The 14119-nt window shown below is 38.1% G+C and overlaps 2 long non-coding RNA genes across 2 annotated transcripts; both read right to left on the reverse strand.

Annotated features, from left to right (window-relative positions):
- Positions 1–8574: 8574 nt before the first annotated feature.
- On the reverse strand, positions 8575–9574 carry LOC141608479 (uncharacterized). The gene is made up of 5 exons (XR_012527006.1): positions 9363–9574; positions 9192–9278; positions 8949–9019; positions 8805–8850; positions 8575–8722 (listed from the first exon to the last, which is right to left on the reverse strand). It is a non-coding gene; the product is annotated as an uncharacterized LOC141608479 (long non-coding RNA).
- A 2849-nt stretch (positions 9575–12423) lies between these two features.
- On the reverse strand, positions 12424–13423 carry LOC141608484 (uncharacterized). The gene is made up of 3 exons (XR_012527007.1): positions 13325–13423; positions 13150–13236; positions 12424–12513 (listed from the first exon to the last, which is right to left on the reverse strand). It is a non-coding gene; the product is annotated as an uncharacterized LOC141608484 (long non-coding RNA).
- Positions 13424–14119: the final 696 nt, after the last annotated feature.

A 14119-nucleotide genomic window follows, 5' to 3' on the forward strand; every position in this document is an offset into this window, starting at 1 on the left:
TTTTTAAAATGTAATCATCAGAAGCAATTATAGCTGGCAAAGTCACTATGACTCCTTCCATCCAACTCCACACTACCACTTTTTTTTGTGTTTTTTCACGTTTGCCAACGCGTCTTTTACGCGTTAAATATTAGTAGCTACGTATTTGAAAAACAATAAAAATTAAAATATTTATAATGTACTCGTAACGACGAATAAAATAAGATCCCACAAGAATATATTTTCACTTATATATTGGGTGAGAAGTGTTCTTGCATGGTTGACTATGAATAGTTTATTACATAGATAATGGTAGTGGGGAGTTGAATGGAGGAGCATATTCTAGGGAAATAGGATCATATGGTTCTTGAAGTGGCTTATTAATATGGTATATTAGCACGTGCTTTATTTTTTAAGCTTAACCATTTAATTTGATCTTCGGCACCCTATTATTTTTTTGTTTTTTGTTTTTATTATATAATGGTTCTTTTAGTTGTATAGAAAGAATTTTAATGAATCCTATAACATTATTGGCACGAAATGCAGAATTTGAAGATTTATATTTACGATCAAAAGTGATTATTTAGATTATTATTCTAAGCTGTTCCTATTTTAAAGTAATCTATTATTTACTAATTGATGTTAATTGATGTTTAAGAATCAGCAATTTTTATCTCAAGTGATAAAAACGATTGATAAAAACGATTACATTGATAAAAACGATTACATTGATAACTGACAACACATAAATAAAACTGACAATTAATAAAGCTAACACGTAAATAAAGCTGACGGAAATAAAGCTAACACATAAATAAAGGTGACAACTCATGGCAACGACATATATTAGACTGGAAATACTACCGTTAACATAACCACACCACTAATTAATTCCTTAGTCAGTGGAATAACCTTCTGATGAAGAATCCTTTGGCTTCCATAACTCCTCCTCAAGATAACTGAAATAAATCTCGTATAAATCGATCTTCTCAAGCGTGCCTGCGAATATCTCACCGATGGCCGAGCATAGGTGATGTATAGTCATGGGAGGGATGATCGTTTCACACCTCTTGAATAACTCAATAACCTCAGCCTCTAGATTGCCTAATTCATTCCTTTTCAATATGACAATTTCTGAATAAGAACATAAAGGTATAAAGTTAAGAAAAGCGAAAGCGAAAATGTATATTATAACGAGTTAATTATAACACATATTTGTACCTCTCGTTATGTTTTCATCAGGGGCGTGTGGATTATTGTGTCTGTAACGCGGTCCCATCATTAGTGCTAGTGACGTGAGACGGGGTTCACCTTGTTCCAAGAAGTTCCAAATAACGTCATTATTCAGCACTATCATTAGGCGGTGGAATAATCCCTTGAATCCATTAACAATTTCATCAATTTTATTTTGTAAATAATGAACCTCTTCAACATTATTCATAGGCATAATGAAGAATAAAGAAATTGATAAGAGAGATTTTAGAGAGAATAAAGAAGATAAGGGGAGTTGTGTGCAAATTATGGGTTGGTGAAGCTCACTTTAAATAGAGCAGAAATTAGGGTTTGTTCTATCCAAATTACGGATAAGATTGTTTAAACTTATCTTTGTTGTTTGATCATGGTTGGTCTACATGAATTACAGATAAGATTGAATAAATTTGGATAAACAATAGCCCAGTTGTTTGATCGTGGTTGGTCTATCTAGATTACAGATAAGATTGGATAAACTTGGATAAACGATATCCCAGTTGTTTGATCGTGGTTGGTCTATCAAGATTACAGATAAGATTGGATAAATTTGGATAAATGACCTCCAAAGGCTCCTACAAATCGGTGCTCACCGAGGGTTCCCTGGAATGATGGGAAGTATTGATTGCATGCATTGGCAATGGAAGAATTGCCCGGTTGGTTGGAGGGGGATGTATCAAGGCCGAAGTGGTAGAGCTACTGTCATTCTTGAAGCAGCTGCCTCACAAGACCTTTGGAGATGTCATTCTTTTTTTGGGATTCCAGGGTCTTGTAATGACTTGAATGTACTCCATCGCTCTCCTATTTTTGATGATATGATGAATGGGCGCGCACCTCGTGTTAACTATATGGTTAATGGAAAACATTATAACACGGGGTATTATCTAACCGATGGGATCTATCCACAGTGGACGACTTTCATACAATCAAATCCACTCCCACAAACACCCAAGGATAGATTCTTTGCAGAGCGTCAAGAAGCGGCTCGTAAAGATGTTGAGCGGGCATTCGTCGTACTACAAGCTAGATTTGCAGTCATTCGTAAACCAGCACTTACTTGGAGCGAGCAACTAATGCGCAAAATTTTAAAATGTTGCGTCATAATACATAACATGGTAGTGGAAGATTAAAGGGATACGTATGCTAACTACTCTGACCCCTCTGAGTTCGACAATAACGAGAATGAGGAAGGTCATCTTCATGTTGAAGATCCCGAGTATGAAGTTGGATACACAACTCCTATAACTGCGTATATTCAAAACAGAAATCGTATAAGAAATGCAAGGGCACATCAAGTCCTAAGAGCAGATCTAATTGAAAATATTTGGCAAAAATTTGGTGACCACAACTAATATTCGTATACTTTTTTCTTTTTTTGTGTTCTTTTTTTAAAAATAAAAAATAAGGGTCATTTTTTTCGAGAGATGTCCTTTCGTTTGTTTTTTTTTTCTTTCTCCGTTTTTTTGTTTTTGTTAAAAATAAATACAACATGAAATGCCTGGTGTCTAATTCAGCAATTTGTTTGGTTTCCACTTTAAGCTAATTAATTTGTTTAATATCCCAACTCAGGAATTAAATCAACTATTTTATAAATTTGTAACCGGTAATTATGGATGGCCATACATTTTTTTAGCGTTTAAACTTTGTCAGACCATAGTCCCCATTTGCAAATGAATACGTAGGTGTTTTTTTTTTTGTTGTATTCAAAAGGAAGACAGGCTAGAAACGTTTATTTTGAGAAATTTTAAAATGGTAAAAACAGGATTGTTTATAAGCCGGATGGCATGCATAGATAGTTTTGGTTGGGAGCCTGCCCTAGAGACAGTGGAACCCTAGAAAAGGGGGAGTCGGGTGAAACAATGGTGTCGCTCATTCGAGGAAGTAGAAGTCAAAAGGGGAGTTTATTTCCCTCCTTTACGAATGCTATTATAACTACTTATTTGGGATCTAATCATTAGAAGGTGCTTGCCCGAAACGAACAACCATTAGTGCTGGAACACATATTTAATTTACATATAGGAGGGATAATTTTTACATCAACTTTCTAATAGTTCAAACTTAAACTTCGATGGTGTCGTAGCGATATGGTTTAAGTACATACAACATTTGGTGCATTACAGTTATTTACAAGAGTTTACAGGAGTCGCAAACCACGGATACCAGTTGTGCAACAAAATATAGGAGGTGGCAGTTTTCCATGACAAAAGATTGCGGTGTCGTTCAAAGATCAGGTAACACATTCTTTACTTGTTGGTACCATACATAGTAAGCCGTAGGTTGTGGCTTGCAAATGTTGATTTCCAAATGCACCTCTTTAGTGTTGATTGTTGAGGCGACCTATCATAGAATTTACGGAAAAATGTAATGCTTTGTCGTACATGGATGGACACCAGTAATGTGTGCACAGACATAAGAATGGACGTCCATTGTAATCACAATAAATGAGTAATTGAGTGTTTAGACTTACATTGTAGCAGATGAGTAATCAATTATTAGGAGCCAGGTCTTCGCTGATGGACATACGCATATAATGCAGCCATGAGCCCACGGATCAACGACAGCATGACATACCCACCCACCAAAACATCTTTTGACTCAACGGAACACTCAAGACAATGAAAAAAGAAAGAGCCAAAAAGAGCAGAAAACAATTAGAGAATAAGCCACCAGGAGAACCGGCATACTCTAGAAGTCAGTTTAAAAGCAATCAAAGCAGTACGAGGCAAAATTTGATTTCTATTTCAAGCTGACACAGGTTTTCAAATCGTAATACGTAGTTCACATTACAAATGCAATCATCAAGTATTTCAAGCAATGTCGTGGAAAGAAATGCTAACGAACTATTGAAAGCTCACCAAGAAGGCCGGAGTACTTTTAAGGTGCAGCACATCCAAGCGTTAGTTCTTATTAACTGCCTTCCATCCGCCATCCGGCTCGTGATTTTATAAACGGCCAGGTTGTAGTGAGACAAGTAACCGAGGTTTTCTTGGTGGGATTCAATAGTTCCTTAAAACAAATCCAACCACTCTAAAAGCCAATGCACACCCACCATAAAGGTCACAATGAATGGTATATCATTATTCACATTACATACTTGCTTGATAATGACTTGAACTTACCCATAAGGAAAGGACATCATTTATTAGTAAAAGTGTCAACAAAACATGATTATTCATTTAACATCGTCAACAAAAATGCAAAATAATGAGAAGGGTGAAAAAAATGAAAAAAAAAATGGCTATTCCTAGGGACAGCATGGTACACTGTACAAGTTAGCACGCTTCACTCTACAGAAAACTATAGTTTACCTTTAAGTGGCAGCTGCTGAAACTTTACCAGCAAGGAACAAAACTTCATATGACATGACATTCTTGTTCAAAGTTGCAGGTGTTGTTGCTTGTCTCGATGCTGTGATCACTGTAATCTGTGACGCCTTCAGTGCCTTTGCCAGCGCTACATATAGCTGTCAAGGAGCAAAACATGGTCATGGTAAGTACATAGTATACACGCAAGCAAAGGAGGTAAAGACAAAATTAGAGAACTACCAGTCGCAGGTAGTTGTCATAAGTTACTATTGGACCGGACACGGGTAGTGTTAACACGCATACAACATCGCGCAATTTCTTTAAAACGTATGGACAAGCGAGAAGTACTGATAGATTGTATGCATGCGCAGCGGCATTGCACGTAAACTTCCAAATACCAAGTCTAAATTTCGGAAGTAGCCCTAGCAGTGGTTGGTATGAACACGCCAAGCGTGGCAACAGCCATTGATGATTACACTAATCAATAAAACCAGGCATATTTGAAGCCCCTTAAGAGACGGCTAAGGAACACAGCTACTTGTAACGCGTGATTCAATCCACCAGGCCACTAATAGATACACCAGTGAATGATCACAATTTCCAATCGTCGCCTTCCCTCTAAATAGCGTTAGTGGCAGAAGTGATAATGCCTTGACTATATGGAGTGCCCGCTAGGTACGCGTGGCAATCTATGTGGAGAGGATAAACGGGTGGGGGGGGGGGGGGGAGAGTAGTGGGAGCCGGCGCTTAAACAATAACAGAAACGCCGCCAACGTTTACTCCGTTCATGTGTATTTTAATTTTTTTCCAAAAGCACGATTAATACACATTGACCCCCTTTTTTGGTGCCTTATAAATACCTGACTGATAAAGTCGATACCTCACTCCGTATTTCAAATTAACAAGATAGGTTGCACGGTGTCCTGCCCAGACACTTTGGGTTTTTATTTGTAGCTTTATCTGCATTTCACACAACTTAATGTTAGCGTCAGAAGGATCGTGGGAATGTAAACTACAATTTGCAGTTCATCAGTTTATAACTCGATACGGTTCATACCTGCAGGCACAAACTCAAATCTGTTAGTCGAACTCATCAAGGTATCGCTTATGCATCGTGCCGTAAACATATGAGGTTTAGCGGCCTGTCCTAGTACCACCTTCATCCGAACTGCTAAGTACTAGCAAAACATCCATTTTAAAACACTACAGACGTCAAAGACGCAGGTAGATTAAATAAACCCCAAAAAATTTTAAAAAAAAAACCCAAAAAAAAGGTAGAAACTTACTTTGGTTTAGGGTCAGCAAACAAAGCCTCTTAGGTAGTGCAGCTTGGGTCTACCGGTGTTAGTTGGTAAACAGGTGGCCAATTCTATTCACAAGTAACGGTTGTTGCCAAACGAACAGGATCTCGAAAAGTAACAGGTGGTCGATTCTTGGCAGGAGCGACCACACAAAACACTACCTAAATCTCGAAAAGATCAGGAAATCTGTAATACCGAGGAATAACATACAGAAAGAGGTTAGGAAACCCCTAAAAGTTCAAGGAATCTGTTTGTTACTAAATACCCCCCCCCCCAATGTATCTACAAACAGCAGAACGTGCAGGTGCCTACCAGGCACCGTCATTTCTAAATAGGGAAGCTACCTGGGTATTCAAGACAAGGTTGTTCCCGACTCTTTAGCCCTATATGTAAAACAACAAAAAGCTCAGAAATAACAATAACAACAGAAACAACAATCACAACAGTCACAACAACGGTAACAACAACTTCACCTGTAGTTGCGCGAGAGCCGTACAGGCTAGCGTCTCCGCGGTTCAAACGGAGAAAGCTAAGAGTAAAAATAACAATCGGTTAAAAGAAGGACAAACGTATACAAAGCAAGTACGTCAGTTAACCAGTAATATGAGAACACTATAAGCATGCAGAGCCCCGGGGTGGAACTACCACAAGCAAGTAAGCGTGCATAATCAAGTTAAAAGTTTCAACAAAAAGAAGAAAACATCTTGACGTTCAAGCTATGAGGATACCACAGTCGAGAAAACACACGTTCAAACCACAGGCACCAACCGCAAAATGAACATAGAAGGCAAATCCGACAGTCCACAGCAGCCCGTAAGCGACACAAGTAAGTTAATGCTCTTCTTTAAGATACCACAGTTAAGACCGAGCAGAATCAGCGCCTAAATATGCACTACCAAAACCCTAAATTAGCAAGCAAGAACATACGAACGTCCTCAATAACCCTGACAAATTAAGATCCAATAAAAAACATATGCTTAAAGATTAAGCCCAACACCATCACTGTTTGTAACAGTGTTAACCTAAACTAAAAGAACGGAAAGTGTTCACCAGCTAGACACCTAGCGGTACCCTCAGTTCCTGGAGGTTTTAAACACGCAAAATCAAAATCCCAAACACAAATACTTCACCAATGGCACAAGTCTATTCACCGATAACCTATGGTCACCAACACAAAGCACTCAAATAGGCATTTAGCAAAAAAAACAAATTATGCTAAACTATTTCAGACACTAAAACTTTCAGCACACTATGTCTTGTGTCCTGTTCCAGATTAACAAACACACAGTTATGTTGTTTGTTTCAGATCGGGGCAGGCCACCATAATGTCTGGTGTTTTTACGCCTGTAATGCCTGGCTGCTATTTTTTTTCTTTCTTTTTATCCCCCCAATGAGGCTCTGGCCCACTTTAATTAATCTCGAAATCCAAATTCATTCCAAAGAAATAGAACAAACAAACTACAAGTCACCTGAAGAGTGCAATAAGCCAGACTTAAGCCACAACTCCCTATACAGTTTGCGATACTTCACCAATGGCACAGGTCTATTCACAGATAACCTATGGTCACCAACACAAAGCACTCAAATAGGCATTTAGCAAAAAACACAAATTATGCTAAACTATTTCAGACACTAAAACTTTAAGCACGCTATGTCTTGTGTCCTGTTCGAGATTAACAAACACACAGTTATGTTGTTTGTTTCGGATCGGGGAAGGCCACCATAATGTTTGGTGTTTTTACGCCTGTAATGCCCGGCTGCTACTTTTTTTCTTTCTTTTTTTCCCCCAATGAGGCTCTGGCCCACTTTAATTAATCTCGAAATCCAAATTCATTCCAAAGAAATAGAACAAACAAACTACAAGTCACCTGAAGAGTGCAATAAGCCAGACTTAAGCCACAACTCCCTCGACAGTCTGCGATACCACCTACAACAAGTATCGCAATACACAATAAGCACTTCCTAACTATAAACTGACCGTTGTTGGATCTGCTAGTAACCTTAAAACGGAGGTAAAATCACCAAATGTAGCCGTGATCGCTAGGTAGCTTAAAAAACAACTAACCCATCGTAGGGTTGCAGGCTGTGACTTTAAGTCTTTAACCCCAGACAGAGGCAAGCAGCAGCCCCAGAAATACAAGCGCATGCAACAAAAAACAATTAGAAAAATATCCTCGGACACGTAAACAGAAAATTAAATGAACAAACCAAACACAGGCAATGAATTGGAATGAACAAACGAAGACGTTAATCAGAAGCCCAAGTATTTCAGAACATATTAGTAAAGACAATTTGAAAGACAAGGTTGTTCATCGGCCTCTAGCGAAAATAAGTAAACAAAAGGTACCTCCAAGGAAGAGAAGCATGAGGATCACCAAACACAAGACGGGAGTCCGGAAACATTTTTCAAGTACAACAGGGGACACAAGTAACAATTCACAGTAAACATGGCTTAAATATGAATGAAACCACTGTTGTCAAGAAATTATTGGACATAGGACGGAACACAGAGAAGAAAAAAAAAAGGAAAAGGAAAAGGAGTTTTTTTTTTAAAAAAAGAAAAAAAAATGGAAGCCGTACTCCATGACCCTAATTACAATCCCAGATTTCAGCACACGACAGGACTCCTAGTTCATTTCTAACTAAGTTTCAAATTGAGACTCGGCCACGTAATCAAATAACCCAATAAACAATTGAACACGAGCCCTGGGTTGAATTGTACAATTGAACACACACCTAATAGTCCAAAGGAAACCACGAACAAAGGCAGTGTTGTCACCGAAAAGAACCTTTCTGAGAAAGGAAAAGCAACTGCAGGCATAGACCAGAAAGCAGTTACGCCCAAACAACTGGAGGCTTTAGAAAACAACAACCACACGAACGATGGACCTGTACCTTACCAAACATTAATAGGTAAGAAAGCAGTTACGCTAAAACCCAGGCCAAAACAGAGAGGGTAAGCGTAAAGCACCTTAAAGGAGAGGCATGTTTGAATCTGGCCTACTAAAAGGCGAGCCCTGAAAATTGCCAACGATTACAACAATCACATTAGTCATGGAACACAGCAAGCATAGGTAAAAACATCAACAAAGTTGTTGGCGGAACCACTAATAACCTTTAAGAGGAGGGAGAAATCAACTGCAGAGCCAACTCACGTTCAAGAATCCAAGCCTAGTTTGTAGCCTCCTAGTAATTCAAGGCACATTTAAATCATAAAAGTAAAAAAAAACAACCTGACATCCTGACAACGTAATTAAATTACACAATGAACAAATAAACATTAACTATGAATTGAAAGGACCCAATATACACGCAGTTCAATGGTGAAAGCAAATAGGAACATCAATAGAAAATATACCTTCTCTAATGTTTGTACGAAAACAATAACAAAGAAGGCGCCCCCAAGGAGAGGTAGGATGAGAACCACCAAACCAACAATCCGAGCCTGTAAGCATCCAACAGTATAAAAATAACATTAACCCGAAAGTACAGTTAGTATCACCAAATATCAACAAACCCGTTGCCATACCTGCCAATAACCTTTTAGAGGAAGTCAGAACGATGGGATCCGTGATCTATCATCCACATCCCAATCCAGGTGGTCGCATCCTCAGAAGTCCAAGCACACTAAAAATTAAAAAATCCAAAAAACTAATCACCCTAAATGAAAAGAAGGCACAAATCAACACGGTAAATGAAATGAAATAGACAAATAAACAACTAACTTGATGCTCAAACCAAATCACAACATAATTATCAATATAACCCCAAACTCACTATAATTTAAAAGATCAGAAGCTACATATTAACCATCCACAACAACAGATGAATAACTATAAACCACCTCTACAGTGATCACGCGCAATTAAAACCCAAAGTTACTCAATTGAAGTAGAAATCTGATTAAGCAAGGAAAACTCTCTAACAACTGTTGAGCCAAAGCAACATAACATGAAAACCCCGAATTCACTAAAGACACAATAAAGTAAACAAACAAATTAGACATTACCCAACAGAATCAAACACTGGACATACCCTGAAAACTAAACATTTTTCTTAAATCTAATTCATGATCAAGATCCCAATCCTAGGCAGTAGCATCCTGGTAATCCAAAGCACTTTTTAAAAAAAATCCAATATGATACCCGACCACGTAAGTAAATTACCAAATGAACAAATCAACACGACGATGAATTGAAAGGACCAAATAAACACGTAGCTTATCGGTCAAAGCAAATAAAAACATAAATAGAAGATATACTTCCGTAAGCCCTAAACGAAAACAATAAAACGGAAGGGGCCTCCAAGGAAAGGCAGCATGAGACCCCCCAAACCAAAGCCGCGAGCCTGAAAACATCCAACAATCACATCAATCCGAAATCACAGTAAGCATCATAAAAATATCAACAAAATCGTTGCTGTAACAGCGACTAACCTTTCGGAGGAACCCAAATCAACTGAAGTCGTAGTCTATGATCCTAATTCCAATCCCAGGTAGTTGCATCCTCAGAACTCCAAGCACATAAAAAGAACTAATTACCAAATAAAACAAATGTACAAATCAACACGGACAATGAAATGAAATGGACAAATAAACACCTAACTCATCGTTCAAATCAATCAGAACATAATTAGAAGACATACCTTCAAAGACAAGGCTGATCGTAAGCCCCAAACGAAAACAATGAAATCATGATACCTAACAATGCCGACATCAAATCGAAACAACAACAAAAAAGCAACGCACATCTCATAATAAGAATAAGATAAGAAAAAGCAAATACCTCTGGTGAGAACCTCGATGGAGAGATCTCCTTACTAGAGTTGTTACCATCATAAAAGGAACGATCAAGAGTTAGAGGCATTGATGAGTTATTGAGGAGTGAGGAGGAGTAAGCTGGAAAGGAGTGGATGAGAGTGGTATGTCGTAAAGGAGTGGTTAGGAAGTAAAAGAGAAATGGAGGGCTGTGATCAAAAGGGGAAAATCCAACAGCAAAGGGAGAACTTGAGGTAGCACTATTCGTAGCTACAGTTATATCAAGTTTAAACTTTTATAGGAGTTAAAAACGGAGGTAAAATCATCAAATGTAGCCGTGATCGCTAGGTAGCGTTAAAAACAACTAACCCATCGTAGGGTTGCAGGCTGTGATTTTAAGTCTTTAACCCCAGACAGAGGCAAGCAGCAGCCCCAGAAATACAAGCGCATGCAACAAAAAACAATTAGAAAAATATCCTCGGACACGTAAACAGAAAATTAAATGAACAAACCAAACACAGGCAATGAATTGGAATGAACAAACGAAGACGTTAATCAGAAGCCCAAGTATTTCAGAACATATTAGTAAAGACAATTTGAAAGACAAAGTTGCTCATCAGCCTCTAGCGAAAATAAGTAAACAAAAGGTACCTCCAAGGAAGAGAAGCATGAGGATCACCAAACACAAGACGAGAGTCCGGAAACATTTTTCAAGTACAACAGGGGACACAAGTAACAATTCACAGTATACATGGCTTAAATATGAATGAAACCACTGTTGTCAAGAAATTATTGGACATAGGACGGAACACAGAGAAAAAAAAAAGGAAAAGGAAAAGGAGTTTTTTTTAAAAAAAAAAGAAAAAAAAAATGGAAGCCGTACCCCATGACCCTAATTACAATCCCAGATTTCAGCACACGACAGGACTCCTAGTTCATTTCTAACTAAGTTTCAAAATGAGACTCGGCCACGTAATCAAATAACCCAATAAACAATTCAACACAAGCCCTGGGTTGAATTGTACAATTGAATACGCACCTAATAGTCCAAAGGAAACCACGAACAAAGGCAGTGTTGTCACCGAAAAGAACCTTTCTGAGAAAGGAAAAGCAACTGCATGCATAGACCAGAAAGCAGTTACGCCCAAACAACTGGAGGCTTTAGAAAACAACCACCACACGAACAATGGACCTGTACCATACCAAACATTAATAGGTAAGAACGCAGTTACGCTAAAACCCAAAACAGGGAGGGTAAGCGTAAAGCACCTTAAAGGAGAGGCATGTTTGAATCTGACCTACTAAAAGGCGAGCCCTGAAAATTGCCAACGATTACAACAATCACATTAGTCATGGAACACAGCAAGCATAGGTAAAAACATCAACAAAGTTGTTGGCGGAACCACTAATAACCTTTAAGAGGAGGGAGAAATCAACTGCAGAGCCAACTCACGTTCAAGAATCCAAGCCTAGTTTGTAGCCTCCTAGTAATTCAAGGCACATTTAAATCATAAAAGTAAAAAAAACAACCTGACATCCTGACAACGTAATTAAATTACACAATGAACAAATAAACATGAACTATGAATTGAAAGGATCCAATATACACGCAGTTCAATGGTGAAAGCAAATAGGAAAATCAATAAAAAATATACCTTCTCTAATGTTTGTACGAAAACAATAACAAAGAAGGCGCCCCCAAGGAGAGGTAGGATGAGAACCACCAAACCAACAGTCCGAGCCTGTAAGCATCCAACAGTACAAAAATAACATTAACCCGAAAGTACAGTTAATATCACCAAATATCAACAAACCCGTTGCCAAACCTGCCAATAACCTTTTAGAGGAAGTTAGAACGATGGGATCCGTGATCTATCATCCACATCCCAATCCAGGTGGTCGCATCCTCAGAAGTCCAAGCACACTAAAAATTAAAAAATCCAAAAAACTAATCACCCTAAATGAAAATAAGGCACAAATCAACACGGTAAATGAAATGAAATAGACAAATAAACAACTAACTTGATGTTCATACCAAATCACAACATAATTATCAATATAACCCCAAACTCACTATAATTTAAAAGATCAGAAGCTACACATTAACCATCCACAACAACAGATGAATAACTATAAACCACCTCTACAGTGATCACGCACAATTAAAACCCAAAGTTACTCAATTGAAGTAGAAATCTGATTAAGCAAGGAAAACTCTCTAACAACTGTTGAGCCAAAGCAACATAACATTAAAACCCCGAATTCACTAAAGACACAATAAAGTAAACAAACAAATTAGACATTACCCAACAGAATCAAACACTGGACATACCCCGAAAACTAAACATTTTTCTTAAATCTAATTCATGATCAAGATCCCAATCCCAGGTAGTAGCATCCTGATAATTCAAAGCACTTTTAAAAAAAAAATTCCAAGATGATACCCGACCACGTAAGTAAATTACCAAATGAACAAATCAACCCGACGATGAATTGAAAGGACCAAATAAACACGTAGCTTATCGGTCAAAGCAAATAAAAACATAAATAGAAGATATACCTTCCGTAAGCCCTAAACGAAAACAATAAAACGGAAGGGGCCTCCAAGGAAAGGCAGCATGAGACCCCCCAAACCAAAGCCGCGAGCCTGAAAACATCCAACAATCACATCAATCCGAAATCACAGTAAGCATCATCAAAATATCAACAAAGCCGTTGTTGTAACCGCGACTAACCTTTCGGAGGAAGCCAAATCAACTGAAGTCGTAGTCTATGATCCAAATTCCAATCCCAGGTAGTTGCATCCTCAGAACTCCAAGCACATAAAAAGAACTAATTACCAAATAAAACAAATGTACAAATCAACACGGACAATGAAATGAAATGGACAAATAAACACCTAACTCATCGTTCAAATCAATCAGAACATACTTAGAAGACATACCTTCAAAGCCAAATCAACTAAAGTCGTAGTCTATGATCCAAATTCCAATCCCAGGTAGTTGCATCTTCAGAACTCCAAGCACATAAAAAGAACTAATTACCAAATAAAATAAATGTACAAATCAACACGGACAATGAAATGAAATGGACAAATAAACACCTAACTCATCGTTCAAATCAATCAGAACATAATTAGAAGACATACCTTCAAAGACAAGGCTGATCGTAAGCCCCAATCGAAAACAATGAAATCATGATACCTAACAATGCCGACATCAAATCGAAACAACAACAAAAAAGCAACGCACATCTCATAATAAGAATAAGATAAGAAAAAGCAAATACCTCTGGTGAGAACCTCGACGGAGAGATCTCCTTGCTAGAGTTGTTACCATCATAAAAGGAACGATCAAGAGTTAGAGGCATTGATGAGTTATTGAGGAGTGAGGAGGAGTAAGCTGGAAAGGAGTGGATGAGAGTGGTATGTCGTAAAGGAGTGGTTAGGAAGTAAAAGAGAAATGGAGGGCTGTGATCAAAAGGGGAAAATCCAACGGCAAAGGGAAAGCTTGAGGTAGCACTATTCATAG

This window comes from Silene latifolia, chromosome 10 (assembly GCF_048544455.1).
Source record: "Silene latifolia isolate original U9 population chromosome 10, ASM4854445v1, whole genome shotgun sequence".
In the NCBI taxonomy this organism is placed as follows: domain Eukaryota; kingdom Viridiplantae; phylum Streptophyta; class Magnoliopsida; order Caryophyllales; family Caryophyllaceae; genus Silene; species Silene latifolia.